Source organism: Pipistrellus hanaki (assembly GCF_964339955.1).
Source record: "Pipistrellus hanaki genome assembly, chromosome: 17".
Taxonomy (NCBI): Eukaryota; Metazoa; Chordata; class Mammalia; order Chiroptera; family Vespertilionidae; genus Pipistrellus; species Pipistrellus hanaki.
In genome coordinates, this window is record NC_140519.1 from 18,624,853 (window position 1) to 18,652,811 (window position 27,959).

The window sequence follows — 27,959 nt, forward strand, 5'->3', positions numbered from 1 at the left end:
CAGTCAACAATGGACCACATATACCATGGAGATCCCATTAGATCATAAGGAAGCTGGTGCTCATAATTATCACCTAGTGACACAGTAGCCATTGCACTATTACTCATGTGTTTGTGGTGATGCCTCATGTGAACAAACCTACTGCGCTGCCAGTCGTATAAAAGCATAGCACATACAATTATAATAGTAGACTATACCATACGGGCACTGTGTAAGTGCATTCTCCAAGACTCACACAACAATGAAACGGCCTAATAACGCATTTCTCAGAATGTGGACATCCCTGTGTTAAGCAGCACATGACTGCAGCTGTAGAGTAAGAAGAAATGGCACAAAACGTTGAACGTATTTATTCAAAATAGTACAATATCAAAAACAGAAAACTACAGTTAAAACTTTCTGGTATACGTTTGAAGTAGAAAGCTCTGATGTGAGAACCCAGATGCAGGACACACTGAGGAGTGAGCAGATGTAGGAGGCTGCAGATGATATAGTAGACATCAACTTCATCAATGTGACTTTTCCCCAGCAAAGCTCTGCAGCGCTGGGGCAGCCATGGGGAGGCAGTCAGCTGGACTGGACCTGGGTTGTGAAGGCTCAAGAAAATGGCAATAAAGCAGAGGAAGAGAGCCTGGGTGAAGGCCATGACATTTACACTTGATAAGGAAAGGAGGTAACAGGCAGAAAGTCAAGGTCAAGGGCACGGGGGACTTAAACAGTTAGAAAATAAGGTTAACAAAAACTTACCACATACACTATTATATTTTACATTTTAAAGTATATTGCAATTTTCAAAGCATGTTAAAAAGTACATTTTATTTTTTACAGCAGTTTCAGGTTCACAGAGTTCCCATATACCCTTGTTCCCACACATACACAATCTCCCCTACTACTGACATAGTGGTATATTTGTTAAAATTAGTGAATCTACAGTGATACATCATTATCACCCAAAGACTACATTAGAGTTCACTGGCGTATATTTTATGGGTTTGGATAAATGTATAATTACATTAATCCACCATTATAGCACCAGACAGAATAGTTTCACTGCCCTGAAAACCCTCTGCCTGTTCATCCCTCCCTTCCTGCTAACCCCTGGTAAACATATCTTTTTTACTGTATCCAAAATTTTGCCTTTCCTAGAATGTCACATAATTGGAATCATACAGTATATATAACCTTTTCAGATGAACTTCTATTAATAATATGCATTTAAGACTCCCCCTACCTTTTCATGGCTTAATAGCTCATTTCTTTTTAGCCCTGAATAATATTCCTTTGTATCACAGTTCATCCATTCACTTAATAAAGGACATCGTGGCCCAAACCGGTTTGGCTCAGTGGTAGAGCGTCGGTCTGGGGACTGAAAGGTCCCAGGTTCGATTCCGGTCAGGGGCATGTACATTGGTTGCGGGCACATCCCCAGTAGGGGGTGTGCAAGAGGCAGCTGGTCGATGTTTCTCTCTCATCGACGTTTCTGGTTCTTTATCTCTCTCCCTTCCTCTCTGTAAAATATCAATAAAATATATTTAAAATAAAAAAATAAAAATAAATAAAGGACATCGTGGTTGCTTCCAAGTTTTGGCATTTATGAGTAAAGTTGTTATAAACTCCCTGTGCAGGCTTTTATGTGACAATGCATTTTTACCTTCACAATCTGAATATTAGAGCACATTTTAAAAATTGCATCCTAACAAGCCAAATACAGCACACCAAATCAAATATTTATCAATGTGATGGTAGTTTATCCTTCACATATGCAATGAAACAACAAAATCGAAAATATTTCAATCTTATATAATAAAAGGCTAATATGCAAATCGTCCCTCAGCAGTTTGACTGATCAGGAGTTTGATCACTCACTATGACATGTACTGACCACCAGGGGGCAGCAAGGAACAAAGGAAGGCCTCTATTGGCCCTGATTGCGGGCCAGGCCTAGGGACCCTACCCGTGCATGAATTTCGTGCACAGGGCCTCTAGTATTAGAAATAAAAGATTATTTCAACTAATGTTTTGAGGAATTAGCTCTCTATTTTGTCATTCCTCCCTATCTTCCTTCTGCAATCCTAAACTCTTAACACAGCATGATATAGTGGACCAATGGATACTGTAGGCAGGTTGTTTATGTTTGTGTCTGCCTGAATATGAGGCTTTGACACTTACGAGATGCATGGCTTAAATCAATTTCCTTACCATCTTTGTGTCTCCTCTTCCTCATCTGTAAAACAGAGATTTTTAGTAGTGTTTCCCTCATGGGTTAACTGAGTTTATACCATAAACTCTTAGAATAACACCTGACACATACATGTTTGTCAAATAAAATGAATAATGTGTGCCTGGATCTCTTATGTGAATGTTGGTCTCAAAGGCCTGTACATATTCTGATTAGGTTTCTCAGTTGGGTCAAACATTCAGGTCTACTAATTGATTTTTCCCCCTCTACTTACAAGCCAACAGGTTAGCCTGTTACTTTTTCACAGATGCTGAAAGAAGACGAGAGACAATGTGAGTCAGAGAAAAAGATTTGTTTTACTCACAGCACAACATGAAAAGCATGCACATCAGAATGCTTGCATGAATCCCTCTTGCCCCCAAGGTCCATGGGGGTGACGAAAAGGGCTGAATAGATGCCAGATGTGCAGTGGGAAGACGGCAAGCTTGGGAGGACCCACTGCTTTTCTAGCGGGTGGGAAGCTAAGCTTGCTCTGTCCCAGAGGGAGATGTTACTTCGTCCCTCAAGATTGCTGCCAACACAGCCGTGACAAATGTCTTAAATAGAGTGATGTGGTAGAAAGCCTCCAGTATGTCCCATAATGGTTCCTGCCTTCTGGCACTCACTCCTGCAATTAAAGATTTTGCTTCTGAAATGAGGTTATAAAAAAGACGATGGCTTCTGACTTGGACACACTCTCCCTTGCTCACTCTGGGGAAGATAGCTCCAGCCCATACCTATGGCTAATGTTTTTCTGGTGTATACTTACCTGTTATATGGACCGAGAGAGGACAGCTGAAGCCATAGTAGCTTGAGGGTTCAACATTGTCAAAAAAATAAATGTTTGTTGCCGAAACCGGTTTGGCTCAGTGGATAGAGCATTGGCCTGCAGACCTGAAAGGTCCCAGGTTCGACTCCGGTCAAGGGCATGTACCTTGGTTGCAGGCACATCCCCAGTGCGGGGTGTGCAGGAGGCAGCTGATCGGTGTTTCTCTCCCATCAATGTTTCTAACTCTCTTTCTCTTCCTCTCTGTAAAAAAATCAATAAAATATATTTAAAAAGAAAAGAAATGTTGTTTTAAGCCTTTGTTTCAGAGTAATCTGTTATGTGATAGTAGATAATACAAGTGGTAAGGGCCTTGCATGCTTGACAAGGAGGGGCTTGGGAGATCCATAGATAAGTCTCTCCCAACAAGGGGAAGCTACAACCTCTGTAAAGGGGTAGACAATACCATCTTCCTAGAAGAGGGCTGACATGCTTAGGGTCCAATATCTAGGGAAGAGGCAGACAATGAGATTGGAAACTAGAATTTGGAAGGAAGCCCTTAGCTGGAACTAGCCTTATCAATTTGGGGGCTAATTTTTGAAGAATCTTGTTTGCTTGAGGACATAGTGCAGGAAGGAAAAAAAAAAAAAAAGGCTTGTGCTTAGTGTATGCAGTGGGAAGCAAGGTAGGGAGGAATCCTCTTATGGTGTCAAAAGCTGACGTGCCTATATTGCATTTAGTGAACCACCTTATGTAGTTGTATATGACTCCCTGTACTCATTTGCCTTCTGTTCAGCTGGAGCCCTTTGTAAACTTTTGTTTAAATATTTTCTGGGTCTTATCTATAATACTTTTCCCCCCCTCATACTTGTAGCAAGAAGTACTATCAAATTCCACTCATTGGGCCAGAGACCCTTGTGATGTTTGCAAAAATCTTGCCTCTCGTGTAGCACACTACCTATACTGGAGAGTCAATGGGCCAACTCAAGCTCTAACGATGTGCAGGTTATCTGTAATACTTGTTCCACAGTATTAAAAGGGAAACACTGCCCCCTGGAGGCCAGAATGGCAATGCCCAGAGACAACCCTTTTCCCAACGAGAGGTAGGAGAAGCTAGGATAGACAAGGGAGATGCCTAGGCTCTTCATAAGTGTTAAAATAAAAATAAAATAAAAAAGAGATAAAATTAAAAATCAATTTGATTTAACGCTTTTAAAAAATGGCATAAACATATGTGACTATGAGGTGATGGATGTTAACCAGACTTATTGTGATGTCACAATATATACGAAAGACTGATAACATCCTGTGCTGGTTTATATCCACACACTGTTGGCACAAGCACACAGGTTTTGGGGATGGCAAATTGGAAGGACTTACATTTTACATGTTTCTTTGACCCAGTAATTCTACTTTTTGAAATCTAGTGTACTGAAATATTCCTACATGACCCTAAAGCTATATGTACCCCCCAAAAAAGTCACATAAAATTTGTAAAGGGCATGATGGGGGCACAACCTAAATGCCAACCACTAGGGGAGTGGGTAAATAAATTATGGTCCATGGCAGAATATTCTCAAATGGCTGGGAGATTGTACTAGGTAACTCCTCAAATCTCTTCTATCTCTTCCAAATTTAGGCCAATTCATCCCAGACCTTGCCTTGAGGCTCCAGCCCATGTTTATGGCTAGTGTCTTTCTGGTCTACTGCTCTGTACATTTATCTGTTATAGGGACTAAGAGAGGACAACTGAAGCCACAGTAGATTGAGGGTTCAAGAATCCTGGCTCCCAACCCTCTGTCACTTTCGAAATATCGAATATGTTTCTGTCAAACGTCTCCTACTTTAAGGCCTGATCGAATAGCCAAATTTACTCAAACTACATTTTAAAATCAGTCTCATCTATTATCCCTTATGTCTATATAAGTTAAGTAGGGTATGTCCATCTTACAGGAAAAAAAAAACACTATGGATCAGAAAAATTAAATGGTTTCTCTAGCTTGTAAGTGGCAGAGCCAGGATTAAGTCTAGAATGTGAGAGCACAGGTTCAATGAAGATACTGCCCCCCCCCCCTTTTTTTTAAATAAATGAAATTACATTAGATATCAATGCAAATATGGTTTATGCTGGATTTGGAATTACACCCTGCATTTGAATCAAACTAATAAATAATTCAAAAGGATTAACAGTAGATGATTTTTTAAAAATCCTTTTACTTTAAAATGGCAATATTCATGCACAATAACCTGTTGAAGCAACAAAGCAAAGAGAACTAGTGATCTAATTCTAGTTACTGCAGGTGACTAGATTCAGCTCCCCTGGCAAAAGAGGCTAATGATAGCAAAGAAATCCAAGTTGTTCCTGCTCAGAGACAGACGTTGAGGTGAAAAAAGCATGCATTGTTAAAGTGGAACCAAACTTGGCTTTTACTGATGCTATCTCCAGTTCAAACTATTTTTAATTTTTCTGATTTCTGAGGTGAAGAGAGCTGAGGTTAACAAGTTAAACCATTATCTTAATTGTTTTTAAAAACATTTGACAAACTGTGCTGTTTTCAGGTTATGTTAATTTAGTAATAGTAGACAATTCATAGTGAGTAAGCAGGTCAGGACCTGAGAAGACAATGATAAAATTAAAACGTTAAGCACAAGCATTCTTATTTAACAGACTGCATATATGTGCCAAGTGTGGGGAATGTTTATGGTTCACTGGACTGTGTTGTATGCCAGACACTTCAAAGAAACATTCCAGAGGGATGGCCTAACTTATTGGAAATTAAGGCTCAAACCCCATATTTTTTCCTTTTAAAAAATATATAGCCGAAACCGGTTTGGCTCAGTGGATAGAGCGTCGGCCTGTGGACTAGAAGGCCCTGGGTTCGATTCCGGTCAAGGGTATGTACCTTGGTTGCGGGCACATCCCCAGCAGGGGGCGTGCAAGAGGCAGCTGATTGATGATTCTCATCGATGTTTCTAACTCTCTATCCCTCTTTCTTCCTCTCTGTAAAAAAAAAAAAAAAAAAAAAAATCAATAAAATATATATATATATATGCATATGTTTTATTGACTGGAGAGGAAGGAAGAGGAAAGACAGAAACATCAATAAGTGAGATTAATTGATTGGCTGCTTCCTGCAAGTCCCTTACTGGGGATTGAGCCCATAACCCTTCATGTGCCCTGTTGGGAATCAAACTGTGACTTCCTGGTTCATAGGTTGATGCTCAACCACTGAGCCACATCAGCCGGGCTTTAATTTTTTTTAATTTTTATTATGAAACTAGAGGCCTGGTACATGAAATTCGTGCACAGTGGGGGAGAGGGGGAGGGTCTCTCAGCCTGGCCTGAAGCCTCTCACAGTGTGGGAGCTCTTGGGGGATGTCTGACTGATGCCGAGGCAGGAGAGGCTACCGGCTCCACCGCTTCACTCGCCAGTGGTGAGCCTGGCTTCTGGCTGAGTGGCACTCCCCCTGTGGGAGCACACTGACCACTAGGGGGCAGCTCCTGTATTGAGTGTCTGCCCCCTGGTGGTCAGTGCACATCATAGCGACGGGTCATTCCGCCATTCAGTCAATTTGCATATTAGTCTTTTATTATATGGGATATTTAGACATTTTACAGGAAAAGGAATCTATAAGTCAGTGACATTTTTAAAAAGGCAAAAACAAAGAAGAAAACAGGAGAAAAAAGAGAAACTAGCAGTGCTCTGGATTTTAAAAGATCAAATAATTGTGTGGATCTTAATTAGATTCTGATTTGAACAAACGAACTATGAAAATATATTTTTGCGATTATAAACATCTTTCTATAACCAAAAAAAGTTGGTGATAGACCTGGAAATAGATTTTAGCAATAAACTGTCAGTTTTGTGGTATATAAGCAAATGCTCATATTTTAGAGATGGATTCTTAATATATGAAGGAATGAAAATACCTACTTGGGATTTGCTTTTCAATATTTCAGCAAAGGAAGAAATGAAGTGGCAGGTGAAGTAAATTTCAGCAAACTTAACAATCATTGTGTAATTCCCAATGTAATGGAAATTTACTGTACTCTTTTTATGAAAGTTTAAATTTTTAAAATAGTTTTTTACAAATTACCCACAAATTTAAATTGAGGGTGGGGTTAAGGTCGTAACTCTAGACCTTTTAGACCTGTGAAGTGTCTGTTATGATCAATCACGAACTGTATATCTAATTATTGACAGATTAAGTCAGTTGATTTTAGTAAACTCTATTATAGGAGGGAAATGTACTCTGAAGTCACCACAAACCTCCATTTGCCAAAGTTCTTTTGAATGGCATCCCTGCTTTCATGCTTGATCTCTAGTCATTCTCCACCTCTAGCTGGAATTATATTTAAAACCATAATTCCGACTCTAGCTGGTTTGGCTTAGTGGACAGAGTGTTGGCCTGAAGGGTCCCAGGTTTGATTCTGGTCAAGGGCACATACATGCCGGGATTGCGGGCTCAATCCTCAGTAGGGGGCATGCAGAAGGCAGCTGACCAATCATTGATGTTTCTGTATCTTTCCCCCCTCCCTTCCTCTCTGAAATCAATTTTATATATATATATATATATATATATATATATATATATATATATATATATATATATATATATTTTTTTTTTTTAAAGACACCGTAATTCCAATCATCTCATTCTCTGATTAAAACCCTTAGTGGACTCCAATTTCTGGAATAAAATTAAAAGTTCTAACACAGCTCATACAGCCCTATGTGAGGTAGCCCTGCATCTCTACTGCCTCCTCTGAGCTACTCACTATGCTCCCACCTCAGTGGCCTCTTTCGGCCCTTCAATGGCTAAGGTCTGTCCTGGCCATGACTTTCCCTGAGCTGGTCACTCCTCTTGGAACATCCTTCCCTCACCTTTCCACAGTGCACCCATTGTTTTCACCTTATAGAAATAGTTCTTTTCTCCTGCAGCAATTTTCACAATTTGTTTGGGTTTATTTGTTTCATGTCTATTTACCCCACTGTTCTCCATGTGTGTTCTGTTTACCACAGTCAACAAGATTCTATTTTTATTGAATTCAGTTAAGAAATATTTCTTCCCAACCTTCCAGCCCCATAGGTATCATATGAATATTGAAGTTGGAGGGAAGGGATTTGATGAATATTATCCAAAAAGTTGACTTATTCTTCAGAGAAATTAGGGCGGAGGGAGCAGAGGGCATCTGAGAGGAGAAATATTAATGCAGCAAGTGATGATTCGGTTGCAGAGAGAAACCTAACAAAAAGGAGTCAGCCCACTGTGATTCTCGGTGTGTTTCAGCTCATGAACTTGTATTGCTCTGTGATGCCTTTTCCACTCAGTCAGTGCCCTGACTTCTGTCCTAGTCCTCTGCTGTGCAATGAAGCACAGCCCTCCACCCCCAGGGGGAGGGATCAGGGAAGGGATCCAGACAACTGACTGGGATCTCGCACTCCCATGCCAGGGAGCAAAAGTTGGCAAAATACATGCAAATACGTATACATCCACAATCAGAGTGTTTTGTGTGTGTGTGTGTGTGTGTGTGTGTGTGTGTGTGTGTGTGTGTTTTAATCACAGGGAGTTTTTAACACACTAGTTTAAATATTGAGAGCTCAAAGATACAAAATTTGAACAAGACAGTTAACAACTTTGAGCTACTGGACTTATATATAATTGCACACCTTGTAATTATTTTTCAAGTTTAACACTATAGCTGAAACTGGTTTGGCTCAGTGGATAGAACGTCAGCCTGCAGACTGAAGGGTCCCAGGTTCGATTCCGGTCAATGGCATGTACCTTGGTTGCGGGCATATCCCCAGTATGGGGTGTGCAAGAGGCAGCTAATTGATGATTCTCTCTCATCAATGTTTTTAATTCTCTATCCCTCTCTCTTCCTCTCTGTAAAAAAATCAATAAAATATATATTTTTAAAAAAAGTTTAACACTATATGGTGCTTACAATATTCCAGGCACTGTTGTAAGTGGTTTATAGCAGCTTATTAAAGAATTAAAAAGTACACATTCTTATTTGTAAAAGTGATCTTGTACCAGGTCACAAATAAGTCTCAACAAATAACAAAAATTCAATAGCTAAGGTAGTAAAAGAACCAAAACAAGTAAGATAGCAGGTTCACTGACACAGACCAGAAGAGACAGGGAGGGAGAGAGGGGACGGGTGAAGTGAGGAAGTCAACTGCACTGGTACAGAAGAAAAGTATAAAAATCAACACAAGACATGGCCAAAGGCATATCCAAACCCACAGTCTGCCAGAGAGAGTGCGCCAGAGTTTATGCTGCCCACTGGCGGTTTTTTTGCTGCCTCATCTCATTTTCATACCACTTCTGTTAAGTGCAATTAATTATGCCTATTTTGTAGAGGAAGAAGCCCAGAGAAGTCAGTGACTGGGCCAACATTACACAACTCCTAAGTGACAGAGCCAGGAGTTTACCTCAGGTCTGCCTGACTCCAAAGTCCATGCTCTTTCCACATCACCATGTTTATAAAAGTCACAAAAATATAAATACCATAAAATTCCACTTACTCAACACTCTTGGGATGAGTCATGCTGCACAGATGAGTAAGGGAAAGGCCGCCCGCAGGAAGCACTGTTCACAGTCTCCGAGGTTAGAGCAGAGAGGACTCCAAAGGCCTGTGGGGAGGAGGCTGCTCCTCCCCGTTTCTCCTCCCTCTTGGGGTTCCGGCATTGGAAGCCCAGCACATCTGGTGTCTAACTGACACGCTCTTCCAGTGGAAGATGGCCACAGGTTCCCTTTTATTTAAAAAACAAACAAACAAACAAAACACACACACACACACACACACACACACACACACACACACAAAATCCTCACTTGAGGATTATTGAGTACAAACCCCAACCAGGGATTGAACCTGCATCCTTCTTGGGTGTACCGAATGACACTCCAATTGAGTTGTCCGGCCAGGGCTCCTTTTTCCTTTTTGCTCCCTCAAAGCAACAAATTAAATAGACTGATAATTCAGAAATAATTTTAGCACAAACTAAGGAAAAACAAAACAAAAAATGTTTTTTTAAAAAATATATATTTTGTTGATTTTTTTACAGAGAGGAAGGGAGAGAGATAGAAAATCAATCAGCCGCCTCCTGCACACCCGCTACTGGGGATGTGCCTGCAACCATGGTACATGCCCTTGGTTGGAATCGAACCTGGGACCTTTCAGTCCACAGACCGATGCTCTATCTACTGAGCCAAAGCAGTTTCAGCAAAACAGAAAATGTTTACTGAAAATACACCAGTTGGATTCCCAAAGCACAGTTTTCTGATACCAGACTGGGCATGCAACCAGGCCTGAATGTTAAACACTGCTCCCTTGGTCCTAAAGGGTGTCACGACTCTGCAGGCCTATTTTCATCTCGTTCCTCAGTATTTTGCTATCTCCTGGCCAGTGGCTTTCAGTATTTATCTTGTTCACAGTTCTTGAAATGGGTCTAATGATTCCATCTATGCTTCCATATGTAACCTCTCTGAATTTTAGATTCCTAATCTCAGAAAAATAGAATGATGAAAATATATAACTCAAATCAAATCGGGACATCATGTAAGTGTATGGTACATAGTAAGCACTCATCTCTGCACCTGTGCATAATCATCTTCTCCTTCTCCATCTTTATCACCATCCTGACAATTATAGCTAACTAGAGGCCCGGTGCACAAAATTCATGCATGGGTAGGGTCCCTAGCTCTGGTTGGTAATCAGAGTTGATTGGGGCCTTCTGGCTTCTGGCTTGGGCCTTTCTTAGTTCTGCGCTGCCCCATGATGGTCAGCACACATCATAATGAGAGATCAAACTCCCAGTTGGTCAAACTCCCAAGGGGACAATTTGCATATTAGCCTTTTATTATATAGGATGACTGAGTACTGACTATGTTCCAGGCACTGTTTTAAGCACTTGACATGCATGAATTAATTAATTTATTCCTAACTACAATCTTATGAGGTAGGTTCAATGACCACCTTAATTTTATGAAGACATGGAGATACCGAGAGGACAAACAAGCTACCCAAGTTCAAAAGCTGGGACTTAAATCTAGCCAGTCCGGCTCCAAAACCATCATGGCATACCACGTACAGAATGGATGCTTCTTTGTTAAAGTTAGTTATCCGGCCCTACCTTCCTCCACCTAGATTGCCTTTCTGGTCTGTTTCCATCTCCAACCAGGCCTATAAAGTGGACCTTAGAGTAAGAAGAAAGAGAACTGATGGAATATAAAGCAGGGCCCACAAGTATTTCCAATCATATGCAGATATATATTTTATGATTAAAGATGCATCTACTTTATAATCTCCAGTATTGTTTGAATTCTTAGAGCAGACATTTAATACTTCCAAAATCAATTTCTAAAGTGTATAAAGTAGATTCACTTGGGCGGGGGGGAAATGCCACACATCAGTAACTTTGAAAAGAAAGAAGAGATTGCATATAGGAGGAAAGGTTTTTGTTTGTTTATTTAAAGTCAGTAAATAGCATTAAAATAATAACTTAGCCCTGGCATGGGTTGGTCAATGGTTAGAGTGTCAGCCCCCCAGCAACAAAGGGTCTCAGGTTTGATTTCCAGTCAAGGGCACATACCTGGACTGCAGGTGTGATCCCCAGTTAGAGCCAGTGCGGGAGGCAATCAGTTGATGTGTCTCTTTTATCTTTCTCTCTTTCTTTCTATTTCTTTTGCCCACCCTTCCACTCTCTCTAAAAAATCGATGGAAAAATATCCTTAGATGAGATTAAAAAAAACAACAACAAGAAACCAACTTAGTAAAAAAATATTTTCCCATATCAGTAGGACAGTGATTAAGAACAAGGATTAAGAGCAGAATGGGCTGAATTTTAGCAACTAAACTTTACTAGCTTTCTGAACTTTACTTCTAGGTTTTCTCGTCTATAAATGGAATAATAATACCAATCATCTAGAGATATACCGTATTTTCCGGTGTATAAGACTACCGGGCGTATAAGACGACCCCCTAATTTTACAGTTAAAACATAGGTTTAGGCCTATATTTGCTGTATAAGACTACCCCCCACTTCCGAGGCAACACCAGTTCTTTTTTTAATAGACCGCCTCTCTGACTGGCCAATCTGAGCAGGCTTTTTACCAGAACACAGTGTAGCTTCGGGTACAGAACATGTATAATTTGCATGCATAAAAAGCCTGCTTGGATTGGCTGAGTTAGAGAGGATGTCCGAGCAGCCTTGCAGTGATTGGTGCGGGATCGAGTTGGAAAATTCGTTTAGCAGCCTATCGGGATGTTTTTCAGGATATACTCGGCATATAAAACGACCCCCGGTTTTCGGTTGACTTTTTTTCATTTCAAAAGTCGTCTTATAAGCCAGAAAATACGGTAGTTAGGATTAAAATAAGACAATATAATTAAGGTGCTTGGTATGGTACATTTTCTTTACAACATCATTGTAATGGCTGAAGAGTATTCTGTGTTATGACCGAGCTAGGATTCATTTAACCAGCCCCTCATTATTAAACATTTGGTTCATTTTCAATACTATGAATATAAAAACATTTTCATACATTTGTGGTTATTTCTTTAGGGCTAAATCACAGTGCTTTGGTGGATTGAAGAATATCACTGTTGTAAAATTATCAACCAACACATAGTTTTACCAAGTTAATCTCTGTGTTGAAGGTATTTAGTCAACTACTGCCAATAATGGGTATAATTATATTTGGGGTATAGAAATATGCTAATTTTATAGGCCCCCAAAGCCCCTATGTTGTTATTTTACTTGCTTATTAGATGTTTCAATTTCTTCTTTAGTTATATTATAAAGTTCTTAGACTCCATAAATTAGAGTATGAGCTTGCTGGAAAATAATTGAAATAAAAATTTTTGGAAAAAAAAATTGAAATAAAAACTTTAATGTAGCATATTAAAGATGTGGCATTTTAAGTTATATATGATGGGATGAATTTTTCCAATGATTTCCAAAGTACCCTCTGGAGCTTCTTCTAGGGGGGGAAGGGGGAGGGTAGGAATAAGGGCAGGGATGCTATCAGGTTGAAATAAGTCTTACCTTGCCCCATTTCAACTGCGTTTATCTGTTTTACATATTGAACTTAAAGTTGATCTGAAGGGTTCTGAATCTGGAAACAAAATCAAAATCACATTTAACTAAGTATTTTTTCCCTTTTATTAAATACTAGAGGCCTGATGCACACATTCATGCATGAGTAGGCCTTCCTTCCCCCAGCTGCCAGCACCAGCCTCGACTTCCTTCCAGCACCCGGGCTTCCCTGGCAGGGGAGGCCCCACCCACCCACAGCAGCCCACTGGTTGGTGGCCTGGGTCTCCCTCTGCGGGGCAATCATGGGGAGATGGCCGGGGCCCCTGACCAATCGCATCACACCTTCCAGTGAGTGTTATAGTATGGTCCCGGACAGTCGTCTGGATGGTTGTTCCACTGTTCAGTGGTTTGATCAATTAGCATATTATGCTTTTATTATATAGGATTTTTTTTTTATTATTATTGATTTCAAAAAGAAGGAAGGGAGGAGAGAGAGATAGAAACATCAATGATAAGAATCATTGATCAGCTGCCTCCTGCATGTCCCCTTTCTGGGGATGAAACCCACAACTCAGGCATGTGCCCTTGGCCATAATTGAATCGAGGACCCTTCTGTTCACAGGCCAGTGCTCTATCCACTGAGCTAAACCAGCTAGGGCCCAAAACCACATTTAAAGCAAGATTTTGGGACAATTGGTATTTTGCAATATAAAATAAAAAGATAAATAAGTTGAATACCTCACATACATACAAAAATACAAAACATTAAATAAAAAAAAACCTCCTTAAATTATCAGAAAATATGGGCAAGCATTAACTCCTTTTCAAGCACACTGATAAAACTAGAGGACATAATGAGAGATACTATTTGTTCAGTTGTTTTTTTTTTTCTAAAATGTGTGCCTCTGATACAGATCCAAAACGTTTTTACAGCCAAAGTGTGGAAATGCTATATATCAATAATTGTGCTAAGGGATGGCTTAGGGCACTAAACACCCCCATTATCTCTATTAGCTTCTCCAGATCACCCCCAAATACCTGGTATAGCTCTAAATAAAACAGTGAGCAAAACAGATGTGGTTGAAGGACACATCCTAGTATCTTATTCTGTGAGCAGACTCTTGACACAAAGGTCTTCCTCTCCCTAGACATTCTGGAGCCATCACTGCTGCTCTCTGCAAACAGTCACAATGTCATCAGCATAGAGGGTTCTGAGAAGACCTACAAGTGGTAAAAAAAAAAGAAAACTTAGTTTACTCATCATTCCCTAAACTTATTTTCTCATAGGACCCTTCCCTCAACATCTATTACTATCCATTGAATTCAGGGAGCACACCTTCACAAATGTCAAGATATATGGAATTAGTATTTGAATAGGGAAATGTTGATTGAGAGGAGTCCTTGTGAAATACTGTCCATTTATTGCTATTTTACCAATGTTCAACTTGAGGTGCTCTCCAATACTGTGATTTGCTGACACCTAGTGCCAATGCTTTAATTTAGCACATACATATCATTTCCTACAATAATTTATATATCTATATTTCCTTTCCCCAATCTTCACCTGAGGATATGCTTATTGATTTTTAGAGAGGAAGCGGGATAGGGAAACATTGATGTGAAAGAGAAATATCACTTGGTTGCCTCCCCCAGTACCCCTACCAAGGACTGGGGATCAAACCTGAAACCCCTCAGTTCACTGAACGATGCTCCAACCGAGCCACCTGGCCAGGGCTACAACAATAGTACGTATATTGCTGCCCAATTAGATAAAAACTACTTGCAAACTGTGCTGGGTTTAAATTCGTGTACATCATAACTACAATGCACTTATACCTTGGAATACTATAAAATGTATGTGTAAATGATCCACAGGGCTAAACAAGTATGCTCTTCTCGCACCTATTAAATATGACTTATGCAACTATACATACAGACAATGTGTCTGACAGTACTTGTTCTGACCATTGCCTTACTTTTAAAAGGAACTGAATTAGACAGTATTTGTGACAGAGCTAGAAGGAACAGGAAAAGAGGTCTGTCCATTTCTACAAAAACATAAAGTTGTTACTGGAATAAAGATGCAAAAGGTATTTCTTTTACTACTAGTAAATTCGTGAAATTTATTTTCTTTTACACCAAAAGTAACCATTGAGTTCTAAATAAAGGGAAAATGAAGAGGAGGCAAAGGCACTATAATTGCAGTGGTTATTTGGCCCAGCCACTTAAAATTCATGTTAACTTGAATTGTGAAGTGTTAGATGTATGAGCATTTTTATTCCACTTCTGATCTATATTAAATGTATCTCTGTATTGTTTACTTTAAAACGTCAATGCAAATGATACCTGATTTTACAAATACGTTATATTACTAACTTCCCAGGTCTTTTGCTGCTCGTTCTAGAGAATTAGTTCTTTTTAAAACATTGATAATGAACTTTTATATTTAAAAATGTATTTATTGATTTCAGAAACATCAATGATGGGAATCAACGATCGGCTGCCTCTAGCATGTCCCCTTCTGGGGATTGAGCCCACATCCCGGGCATGTGCCCTGACCAGGAATTGAATGGTGACCTCCTGATACACAGTCGATGCTCAACTACTGAGCCACACTGGCTGGGCAGCACAAATTTTTTTAATCTTGCAGAGAATTTGTGGATTTTCTACAAATATATGCTTGGATCTCAAGCTGAGAAACACTGTCATGGATGATAGCCATTCATTCATTCACTTAACAATATTTACTGAGGCTACTGTGTGCTTGGCTCAGGGAGTCCGACAATCAACAAACTCCCTGCCCTTATGAACAGCCTTACAGTCTAATGGGGAAAGAGGAGAATAGACAAGTAATCATGTAATTTCAGATAGCGATTAGTGCTGTAAAGAAAGTGAGCAGGACTAGGAATGGAGAGCTGAAAGGACAGAGGTACTGTCTTAGAAAGGCTGGCAGGAATGGCATCATGGCTGAGATGTGAGCAGATGTTAAAAGAATGCTTGGGGAAGAGTTTTCCAGGCAGAAGAGCAAGTTCAAAGGCCTTGAGATAGGAATGTACTTGGACTCTTTGAAGACCAACCAGGAGGCAGGCCAGTGTGGCTGAAGCACAGCCAGGAAAAAAAAATGTCAAACAAGTAGCAGGGGCCAAATCCCACAGGGTCAGTAATGTAGTCATGACTTTGGTGGTTCTAAGGGGAAAAAACTGGGATTGCAGAAGGCATGCTTTAGATAGACACGAGGGGGAACTATGTCTCTAAAACTCAACTTTTTTATTTTACTTTGAAAAGTCAACTTTATTTAGATATGATGTATGTACATCAAACACACCCACTTTCTGAATATAGGATGAGTTTGGGCAAAAGTATATAGCCATGTCACCATCATTATAATCAAGATAAAGAAAATTTGCATCCTCCCCCAAAGTTCCCTTGTTTCCTTTTGCTGTCAGTCCCAATCCTTTTACCCCCTACCAGAGCCAGGACTCACTGGAATTTGGGACTCATTGATTTCAATGTGCATTTGGAGGACTTAGTTCTGTCCTGTCTAATAGGGTAGCCGCTAGCCACATTTGGCTACTTAAATTTAAATAAAACGAGCTCAGTTTTTTAAGCCACACATGGCTAGTGGCTGTCACATAGGACAGGACATGCGTAGGATTCTTCCATCACTACGGGCAGTTCTATTGGGCAAAGCTGAGATGTTACCTTGTTGGAATTTGACTTCCACCACAGGGAAGTAGAACAAGCAGCATGAAAACTGTGTAAGCCATATAAGTCACATCACCTAGCTTTATGTTACTGTGTTTACTACATTTATCACCAAGTAATTAATAATAAAGCCCATGGGTATGGAAGGGAGAGGAGTGTTTACTGGGATAGCATGATAATGGCAATAGTAATTATGAAATTGTTCACCACAGAAATTCTTCCTCCACTATTAAGTTTATTGAATATCCTATTTTTATTTAGGGAAATGGTCATTTCCCTTATAAGGCACAATTTTGTTTTAAGCAAAGTTAAACCTCAAAATCATACTGACTATATCTGTGTTTTGTTTGTTTTTCTAAAGAGGTGAGGTGTGTTTTTTTAAATAATATATTTTTCTTGATTTCATAGAGGGAGAGATAAAACATCAATGATCTCCAGACTGGGGATTGAGACTGCAACCTGGGCATGTGCCCTGACCAGGAATTAAACCATGACCTCCTGGTTCATACATAGATTGATATTCAACCACTGAGCCATGCTGGCCAGGCTCTATTTATGTTTGTGTGTGTCTGTCTGCCCCCAATGCCCCGAAGGCAGGATTCTAAAGCAAATATGATAAAATATTGACATATGTTAAACCAAGTAGTGAGTGCATGAATATATATATATATATATATATATATTTTTAACCCTCACCCGAGGATATTTTTCTATTGATTTTTAGAGAGAGTGGGAGAGAGAGGGAAAGACAGAGAGAAATATTGATCACAATTGGTTGCCTCCTGCAAGCGCCCCAATCAGGGACATGCCTGGGAGAAGTCTGCAACCGAGGTACATGCCCTTGAACCTTCAGTCCGCAGATCAATGCTCTATCCAGCTAAGGCTGAATATTTTAAATATTATTTTGCTGCAGACTTTTCAATGTTTGAAATTTATTACATGCATACCTCAGAGATATTATGGGTTTCAAACCATCACAAAAAGCAAACGTCGCAATAAAGTAACTCACACAAATGGTTTGGTTTCCCAGTGCATATAATAAGTTATGTTTACACTACACTGTAGTCTCTTAAGTGTACAATGGTATTAAGTCTAAAAAAATACATATCTTAACTTAAAAATACCATCATCTAAGATAGGGGTGTCGAACTCAATCAGAGAAGGGGCCAAAATCTAAAATCCAGCCTAAATCGCGGGCCGAATGGTTTACTGAACAGTCATAAACTGACAATGTCATAAACTGACAGCGGAGTGCAGTGATGACAGCTCGGTGCGGGCCACATTGCAAGGCCTGGCGGGCTGGATTTGGCCCGCGGGCCTTGTGTTTGACACATGTGATCTAAGACTTCAGTGAGTTATACTCTTTTTACTGGTGGAAGGTCTTGTCTTGATATTGATGGCTGCTGACTTATCAGAGTGGTGGATGTTAAAGGTTGTGGTGACTACGGCAATTTCTTAAAATAAGACCACAATGAGATTTTCTGCATTGATGGGCTCTTCCTTCCTACAGAGATGGTTTCTCTGTAATATGTGAAGCTGTTTGATAGCATTTTACCCACAGGAGAACCTCTTTAAAAACTGGAGTCAATCTTCCCAAACAATGTTGAGGCTTTCTCAACAAAGTTTATGTGATATTCTAAATCCTTTGTTGTTATTTCAACAATGTTCACAGAGACACTAAGTGAGTAAATGCTGTTAGAAAAGGGCACTGATAGACTTCCTTAACGCAGGTTGCCAAGAATGAAGCAAAGAAAAAAGTAGGCTTTTATTTTAAATATTGAACAAGAATATTTAGAGTTATCAAGATTGTTCATGATGTGATTAAACAACACAGGTTAAAAACAGTATGCACTGTGGTGTAGCATGACAGTCAGTATAGCATAATGGCTAAGCATACAGGCTCTGGAGTCAGAGTGCCTGGATTTTAGTGCTAATTAGGTCACTGACCATCAGTGAAACACTGAGCAAGTTAGTTAACTCCTCTCCTCGGTGCCTCCGTTTCCTCATCTGTAAAATAAGAATGATAATAACAGTACCTGGCTCATAAGGCTATTATAAGGATTAAGTATATACATATTGTAAAGACCTTGGTGCATAATAGATGCCCCATTAAGTGTTAATAGCGATGATGATGATGATGATACAACTTTGTGGGGTTTTTTTTTAGTATATTTTTTTTTTAAGAAAAAAAGAAATTGGAGGATCCATCAAAAATGTTGAAAACTATAAATTCTAATTGATAACAGACTTTTCTTCTTTTTAAAACATTCTATCAAGAAATTCCTTTTGTACTTAAAGCAACAGAAATACAAAGCAAAACCTTGGCTTAAGCCCTTCCCCCTAAGTGCCTTACAGTCTGATCGACAGAGATTCTCAAAGTATAATACTTGCCCAACAACAACAGTACCAGAGAACTTGCTAGAAATGGGAATTCTTAAGCTTCATTCCAGAGGCACTCATTCTGGGATGCAGCCCAGCAACCTGTTTTAGCCTTCTGTTTGATTCTGATGCTTACTAAAGTTTGAGAACTACCGTGATAAGGCATAAATAACTTCTAGCTTTGTGTTTGACCCCTCTCACTTTTATATTATGATGAATACTGCTATTCTCCTTCAAACACTCTCTGCAATTCTTGTTCCTAAAGTCCTCCTTCCACCCTCGGATATAACTTCTCTGTGAAACTTTTCAGAACAGTTCATCTCCGTCCCGTTACTGCCTGCTACAGAAAGCACAAAATGCTTTTTGAAGCCAGGCAGGTAATTTGTGTCAAGGGCACCTGGTGTACAGCCTTGAAGAGTGAAGTGCTGGCCACTGCTCAAATAAGTTCATATTAAAAAAAAAAATAGTTGCTGGCCAAATAAAAACGCAACTAAGTCAAATTTGGCCATTGGCCACTAGTTTGCACTCACTTTTTGGCTAATTCTCTCTCACATCACTTAAGCAGTTGTGAGGTAGTGGAAAGAGGGAGGGCTGAACATGGAAGAAAACCTTGATTTGAAGCCCAGCTCTGCTACTTGCTAGTTGGCTAGTAATAATGATGATAATATTAACCTTTCTGTTACATTTTCTCATAGGTAGAAGGACAATATTACCTATCTCACAGGATTGTTTTAAAGATTAAGGTAACACCCCCCCCACCCCACCCCCCCGCAACTTGGCAGGCGCCTGAACCTTTACCCCTTCTGAGGGAGGTCTCCTGCCCCCATGACTGCTTCCCTTCCCATGCACAGTTCAAATTGGGACCCAGGTAACAGACAGAGTCTTGGCTGACAGCAGCTGCCCTCTAACTGAAACAAGACTTGTTTGAGTGGTCTTGTACCAATGGTGTGGGCAAGTGGGTTTTTAATATCCAAGTCCAGCCTACTGTGTTTCCTCGAAAATAAAACATCCTCCGAAAATAAGACCTACTTACAGGTTTCCTTCTGAGTGAAATATAAGGCATCCCCCCAGGCTCTGTCTCAGAATGAAAATTAATTTACTGTAAACTGGTCGCAGGCAACCTTGACAAGAAGTACTTATTTAAAGACAGTGCAATTGCTAAACATGAGAGATTTGGTCCATTGATTCTGAAAGAAATGGAGTCACAAGAAATTCACCAGGAAATTCAGGAATTGGATTGTTATGATGATGTTCCAGAAGATGATGACATGATTTTCATTGAATAAATGAGTAAATTCTTGATACTGTAGGATTCACAGTTTGTCTGGTTTGTGTTGACAACTACTGTACTACCATACCGTATACAGGTAATAAATTTCCTTTATTTTCATTTAACAATAAATGTGTACCGTATTCTTCTTCATGGAAAAATAAGACATCCCCTGAAAATAAGACCTAGCGCATCTTTGGGAGCAAAAATTAATATAAGACACTGTCTTATTTTCGGGGAAACAGGGTAGTAGCAGGAATGCTCAGGCCCTTCTCAAGAAGGCAAATAATCATTTCCACTAATACACACATGGTAAATAAGATTGTTGTTAGAGTGTGGAGTTTGACAGTTGAATAGTAGCCAATTTCTCAGAGGAAATTAAATTGGCTAATGGAAATAAACGAATATTCTAGAAAAACTGATTGTATTGTACAAAAAGTTGTTCCTAAAGTGTTAACAAAAATTCTGATTAGCAGAGCATCTCATGACAAAATTGGATAACATGTAATGAACCTAAAGCAGTCATAGTTTAGCGCAAATAATTAAAATGTAAAAGCTATCAAGACTACATTATAAAATTTCCAAAAGCCTCCTATTATTTAAATTAAAAAAGGGGGTGACAATGGAATAATATCATGTAAGGGAAAATATCCTGTGAGTAAATTACATCTAAAAAATTTGTACTTTAGAAAATTAACCTTCATTAAAAACGCTAACAGCAAGATACCCATGAAAATACACACATGAGCCAAGACCGGTTTGGCTCAGTGGATAGAGCGTCGGCCTGGGGACTGAAAGGTCCCGGGTTCGATTCCAGTCAAGGGCATGTACCTTGGTTGCGGGCACATCCCCGGTAGGGGGTGTGCAAGAGGCAGCTCATCGATGATTCTCTCTCATTGGTGTTTCTAACTCTCTATCCCTCTCTCTTCCTCTCTGTAAAATATCAATAAAATATATTTAAAAAAAGAAAAAAAAGAAAAAAAAAAGAAAATACACACATGATGTCAAAACGAGCCAGAGGAAAATCATTTGGGGGGAAAAAAAAGAAAAGAAAAGTAAAAGGACCAAGTCAAATTTATAGAAAATTTATTAACTTTTGGTCGAGAATATGCTTGTATATTTTCAGAAAACAACTCCGAGACCATCTGGATTCCTGTAACAGAGAGGAATAGACAGAAGTACTCCAGCCATGAAGACAGAAGAGAAATAGTTCAGAGATGGAAGATGCCAATGACGCCTCGCCATACCAGCAGACAGCAGCTGCGTGTCACTGAAGGATGCCCATGACCAAACCAGAGACGGTCGGACCTGCATTACCACCATTTGTCCACCAATCAGATCTGAAATATCATGGCTGACATGCACACATAAGGAACTATTTGACATTGAAATTGGGACTCAAAAGAACTGTTGGCCCAGAAAGGAACTCACTACAGATGATTCATTTGCCTCTCAGCATAACCTTTATGGCTTGTCTCAGTTTCGGTTCTTACAAGGGTATTTCTTGGATCACATAATCTCATACATCTAGAGGAAATAATGAACAACATAAACTGATGAATAAAAACAGACCCAGAGAAAGAGAAGCAGCCATCATACTCTCAAACCTCAGAGGGATAGGGGAAGGTGGGGTAAGGGGGAGAGATCAGCCAAAGGACTTGTGTGCATGCATATAAGCCTAACCAGTGGCCATGGACAACAAGGGGGTGGGGGTATATGTGGGGAGGGGTTTGGGATAGAAATGGGGGGATGAGGAAAATTATGTGATACCATAATCAATAATTAAAAAAATAAAGATTAAAGTAACATGGAATTTGTGATATTTATTTTCCTGTATAGCTTTGATTGATTATATGCTTTATTCGACTTGTATTTATGAGTTTAGATCTGGCTATTTCTTCTATTAGAATGTAAGCTCCTTTGGGATAGGGCTGGCCTTTAAGTTCCTATAATACCCACCTCAGTAATTAAGTCCCTCCCACATCCACCCCAAACTTCAACAAAAGATTGTAACTTGACATCTGGTTGTCTGGGGTAGGGATCTGGAGTAAACAGTCAGCTCTTAGTACAGATGTGCATTCCATAGGAGGAAGAATGTGGCTGACTTAAAACAATCCCCAAATATTGCCAATCACTCTTCTTCAAATACTCTCTGCAATTTTGTTCCTAAAGTCCCCCTTCCACCCTTGGATAAAACTTCTCTGTGATACTTCACTTCCTTGTGCAATTTAAAAGGGAAAAAACAATACCTGTTCCGTTGTGAAGTGGATGCCTTTTGTTTTTATGTTAAGTAGATGTCTTCAGATTTTACATTTACTAGGTTTGTTAAAAGCAATCCAGCAAGTTTAAAAGTGCCATACTAGAAATTATGGGGGATAGACGAATTTTAGTTTTAACTGAATTTTGTAATTCAGATACAAGTGATGGAAGAGTGATGGTGGTAGAAGAGTTATATATCAGAGCAGCTAACATTAGGTGCCTAGCTCATTTTTCCCATCTGTAATACTGAGACAAGAAAAAGAGCTATTATGCATCCCACAAAGATCTTATGAACATTATTAGGCAATTAAGATCATGGAATTTTGGAGGAAGAGGAAGGAAGCACATGTAACTCATATAAATAGATTAAAAGCTTTTAGCACTCCTATGGCCTTATAAGAAACCCTGATCAGTGTAGCTCCATTGGTTGAGCCTCATCTTGTGCACTGAAAGGTCCCCAGTTGGATTCCTGGTCAGAGCACAGAGCACATGCACTGGCAGTTTGAACCCTGGTCAGGATACATGCTGGAGGCAGCCAATTGATTCACAAATTGAACTTGGCATGGTTAATATCATTACCCCTTTATTTATGTTAGCTTTCTTACTCTGAGAACTTTGCATTTACAGATTCATTAGTGAAGTGATCTTCAGGTTAAATGATCTAATTTAATTCTAGAATTGCCTAAAAACTTACTCTCCCCCCCACCAATTAAATATAATATGCTTTACACCAGGGTATTTCTATCCCCCCTCAAAAGTACAATTCTTAAAACTAGAAGAACTATAGTAACAAAAGGGTTTAAGTATCAAATTTAGTTTGAGAAGAATGCTTCCACCTAATCAAGGCCCCACATAAGGAGAAAGGCTGCCCGTTTTTTCAGTATGATGGGAAGTGGTTATTTTGTCAAGGTACGATTCAGAATGACATATTCAGGTGCAATTTAAAAAAATATATTTCACTGTTCATAGGTATCACCCATAAGGACAACTTGGCTTGGTGAAGATAAGACATAAAAATGCATGACAGTGTTCGAATTGCACACTGCTGCCTGCCAGCTTTCACATGCTCCGAGATGTTAATAATTCAATGGTTAGAATTCTGAATGAGAAAAATGAAATTTTACTGCAGGTGTACCTTCTCAGTCATGGCAAAAATTATTTCCACTTAAAGGACATCCCATTTCTCAACTTATAAACACTCAATTGAAAATCAGTTCCTAGATCATGTAAGCAATTACCACCAAACTACTGTCAAAACAGATATAAACCACTTTTCCTGCATAAATTAATTCTTTATGAAAAACTTTATTGAAAATTATCCCCTTCAAGGTAAACACCATTGTTATAGAATAGTAAGAAGTCTGGAAAATTCCAGAACAAGCAGAATAGGAAAACTAAGGGAGATAGTTAAACAGCAGTTTGCAGCCCCATAATAAGTCATATCTTCCTTAAACCAAGGAAACTTAAGAGGAAATGGTTTAGACACATATGTGGGTGTGAGGTGCCCGTGTGTGTGTGTGTGTGTGTGTGTGTGTGTGTGTGTGAGAGAGAGAGAGAAAAAAAAAGAGTAAATGTTTTGCACTTCTCTCAACCAGAGGGTAAATAGCTTAAATTACCTATTCAGGGAGATAGAAATCCAATTAGTGCCATTTCCCAACCGCACCCAACAAGAGACAAATTAAGAGGATAAATCTCATCTTGGTACATTAGCATAAAGCTGGTGAAAACTCTATTGATCCCCTAAGAATTCCTCTAAAAGCCCAGCCTTTAAAACTTCTGAAAACTCAGGTCCCAGTGAGACCTCCCTCCAGGGAGCACGCCATGCCACTCCCTTTCCCCACAGGCACATTATTTCCTAAACTTCAAGGGACTCCAGAGACTTGCAACCGGGAGAGCAATGGGCAGCAACAGCTCATCCCTGGCTAACCCCCTGAATCTGTCTCCAAGGCCCCCTTTTCTCTGATTTCTCAGTGGTCTAAAGCAGACCAGCCTGTGCTCTCCTGCTGCTTTTCTATGCCCTTACTTGTCTCAGGGTCCTAAGTGTGTTTTTGCTACAGTCAATAAATTTTCGCTTCCTTTTCTACGCTTGGTCTCTTGATTGAAGTCTTTCCTTCAAGAAGGCAAGAACTGAGGTCTCATTGTTTCACCAGTAAGACCATTTAAACAAGATGGGTATCTTGTTTAAAGGTAACATTATTTCGCATGGATAAAGTAGAATTGGGCGAGAAAACAATTAAATTTTGAAGGTTTTCTCTTCCAAACGTATTCTTTCTTTCTTTCTTTTTTTAAAATATATTTTATTGATTTTGTACAGAGAAGAAGGGAGAGAGATAGAGAGTTAGAAACATCGATGAGAGAGTCATTGATCAGCCGCCTCTTGCACACCCCCTATTGGGGATATGCCCGCAACCAAGGTACATGCCCTTGACCGGAATCGAACCCAGGACCCTTCAGTCCCCAAGCCGACACTCTATCCATTGGGCCAAACTGGTCTCGGCCCAAACGTATTATTTCTTTTGAAGAAAATTACACACAATTCAGGTGAAAGTCAATACTAAGACTCTTTAGGAGAGTCTTACAGATGGTTCATTTCAAGCATTTAATTCTGTTTACTCCAAAAACCTAACCTTACCTTGGCAGCTATGGAAGACTCAAATGATCTCATGGACTACACTTACATTATCTATTTTGTGCCAAATGTTTCGGAAATTTTGAGCATGTTTATTTATCTAAGGCTTTGAAAACAAGAATTTACAGAATGGTAAGTGAAAGGGACCGACTGTAAAATAATTTTAATAACACTAGCTTTCAATTTTAACATGTGTGTTTTGCATGAAAAGGCAGTTTCTTAGCACACAATAAAATAAAGCTTTTACACTTCCTTATAGATTCTAGTTCTTACAACTCCTGGAGTCACTAAGGTGACCCTGAGGCTTAACAAAAGGTCTGACCTTAACAGCTCTTTTTTTCTTTTGTAAAGAAAGTACTGCCGAAACCGGTTTGGCTCAGTGGATAGAGGTTGGCCTGCGGACTGAAAGGTTCCAGGTTTGATTCTGGTCAAGGGCACATTGAATGTACCTTGGTTGCGGGCACTTCCCCAGTAGGTGTGCAAGAGGCAGCTGATCGATGTCTCTCTCATTGATGTTTCTAACACACTCTCTCTCTCTCTTCCTCTCTATAAAAAAAATCAATAAAAAATATATTTTTTTATTTTTAATATGTTTTATTGACCTTTTACAGAGAGGAAGAGGGATAGAGAGCTAGAAACATCAATGAGAGAGAACCATCGATCAGCTGCCTCTTGCACACTCCCCACTGGGGATGTGCCCGTAACCAAGGTACATGCCCTTGATCAGAATCGAACCTGGGACTTTTCAGTCCGCAGACCAACGCTCTATCCACTGAGCCAAACCGGTTTCGGCTTATATATATATATTTTAAAGTACTATAAAAAACACTGAGTCTGAGATAACACTGGCGATCTGACCTTGGACAAGTCACTCACTTCTTTCCAGTCTGTTTCTGTAACTGTAAATGAAGTCAACCACACCTGGTAAAGGTATGGCAGGACTGGTCTGAGGGTGAGATGATGTATTCGAGCATATTATATACTCTCTGTGGATGAAAGGGGGACACATACTAAACTTGACAAGCTCAGGGCAGGTCTCCATAGCTGGTCTTACAAACCCAAAGAGACCAGAGTAACCACACAGCATTGTCTGAATGTAGACATTCCTAACATAAAGCAGGTCATGGTAGGTAGTCCTGTCCTAGGCATTTAGTTTATTCCTTGACAAAGGTCAGTCTTTACCTCTGAAATTGCCTCCGCCTTTGTGCATCTAAGGATAACATACCTTTGAAGTGTAATTTTCTTTTCTAGACCACTAAACAGCACAACCGCCGGCGCCAGGACACGAGACCATGTTGCTATCTTGTTGCTCGCATACCATCTCTATGTGCTGTAAAGGTCATTCTTGTAGCTCCCAACGTAAAAGATGTCTCTCCGTTTTACTTCTTATCGAATCTCAGAAATTTTCCCGCAGTGCTTTCTCCCACCTCTCTAAGCTACCAACAATGAGTTTTATATAACCCTCTTACATCTCCTCCTTTGGTTCTAAAATGCTTAAAATAAAGCTTCGAAACAGCCATTCCCTGGAACATTTTTCTCAATCCATTGAGATTTTGCTTCCCAGCAATTGGGTCAGTTTGGCTCAAACTCTTATAAGATTTTTTTTTTTCCTTAGGCTGGTTTTTCTTTGTCAACAACTATAATAGGAACCAGAAGTTAGTTACTATTTTATTAATACTAGCCTTACCTTTCCTGCCCATGTCCCTGTTTGTAAAAGGGGTTCAGATCTAGCTTTGTACCTATCCAGTCACTTACTGGACTGTGAACTTGAGCAAGTCATTTCCTTTCGGGACTTGCTTTCTAACAAGGTTAAGACGAAGAGCGACTGATATGGTGTATGGCTAGGCTATGACAGACATAAATCAAGAACGTCATGATGGCTGCTATCACTATCTCTGAGGGAAGGAGGTATTATTCATACTGTAAACTGCAGTCGTACAAGGAAGGAGGAAACAAATGGCTTCTTTGCGACCCTCGGTAGAGAGACAGAAAAAGGCAGAAAATGGGGCGCAGGCGCCTCAGTGGCTTGGAATAGCGGGAAGAATGAGAATAAAAAAAGTATGGAAGTAAAAAAAGAAAGAAAGAAAGAAAAAAAAAAAAAGGGCATTAAACACTCCGAGAATCAATCCACTATTTTTCCCCTTTTCTCTTATGACCGCTAGCCTAGAGAAGACCATTTCATTCAACTTCCCAGCCCGTCATGTCGCTGGACATGTATTTACTGTACCTTCTCACTGAGAGCCTTTTATTCCCCCTCCCCTTCTAGAAGCCGTGAACTTGAGACCCTCTGCTTCCGACAGCCATCCCCTTTAACTCGGCTTTGACGAGAAAGCTTCCCTGTGTATCCTTCCTCCGCCAGGAGAGGAAGTGAAGCTGAATGGACCGCAGTGCATCCTAGGAAAGATGGTCTCTCATACTCCTTTCCTTGGGCCCCAGAGTGGGGAAGACAGCAAAGCCGATCCAGATAAAACTACAACTCCCGGCAGGCAGCGCGAGCGACCACTTCCTTTCTGCCCCCCTTCCTATGGCCTTCCTCTTCCTCCTCTCCGCGGACGCTGAACCGCCTGGCCTCTCGGTACTTGTAGTTCCTGTAGATCTTAGGTTTCTGGCATTCGGTGGCCGAGAGGGAGGCTGGAGGACTTTAATTCCCAGAGGGCAGAGCGGAAGCTGCGCCTGCGCACTGT

At 40.0% G+C, this 27,959-nt stretch overlaps 1 long non-coding RNA gene across 1 annotated transcript; it reads right to left on the minus strand.

The window, feature by feature from the left end:
- Positions 1–407: 407 nt before the first annotated feature.
- On the minus strand, positions 408–27,637 carry LOC311611879. The gene is made up of 5 exons (XR_014793171.1): positions 26,501–27,637; positions 14,072–14,254; positions 13,043–13,112; positions 9,518–9,745; positions 408–5,231 (listed from the first exon to the last, which is right to left on the minus strand). It is a non-coding gene; the product is annotated as an uncharacterized lncRNA (long non-coding RNA).
- Between the last annotated feature and the right edge of the window lie 322 nt (positions 27,638–27,959).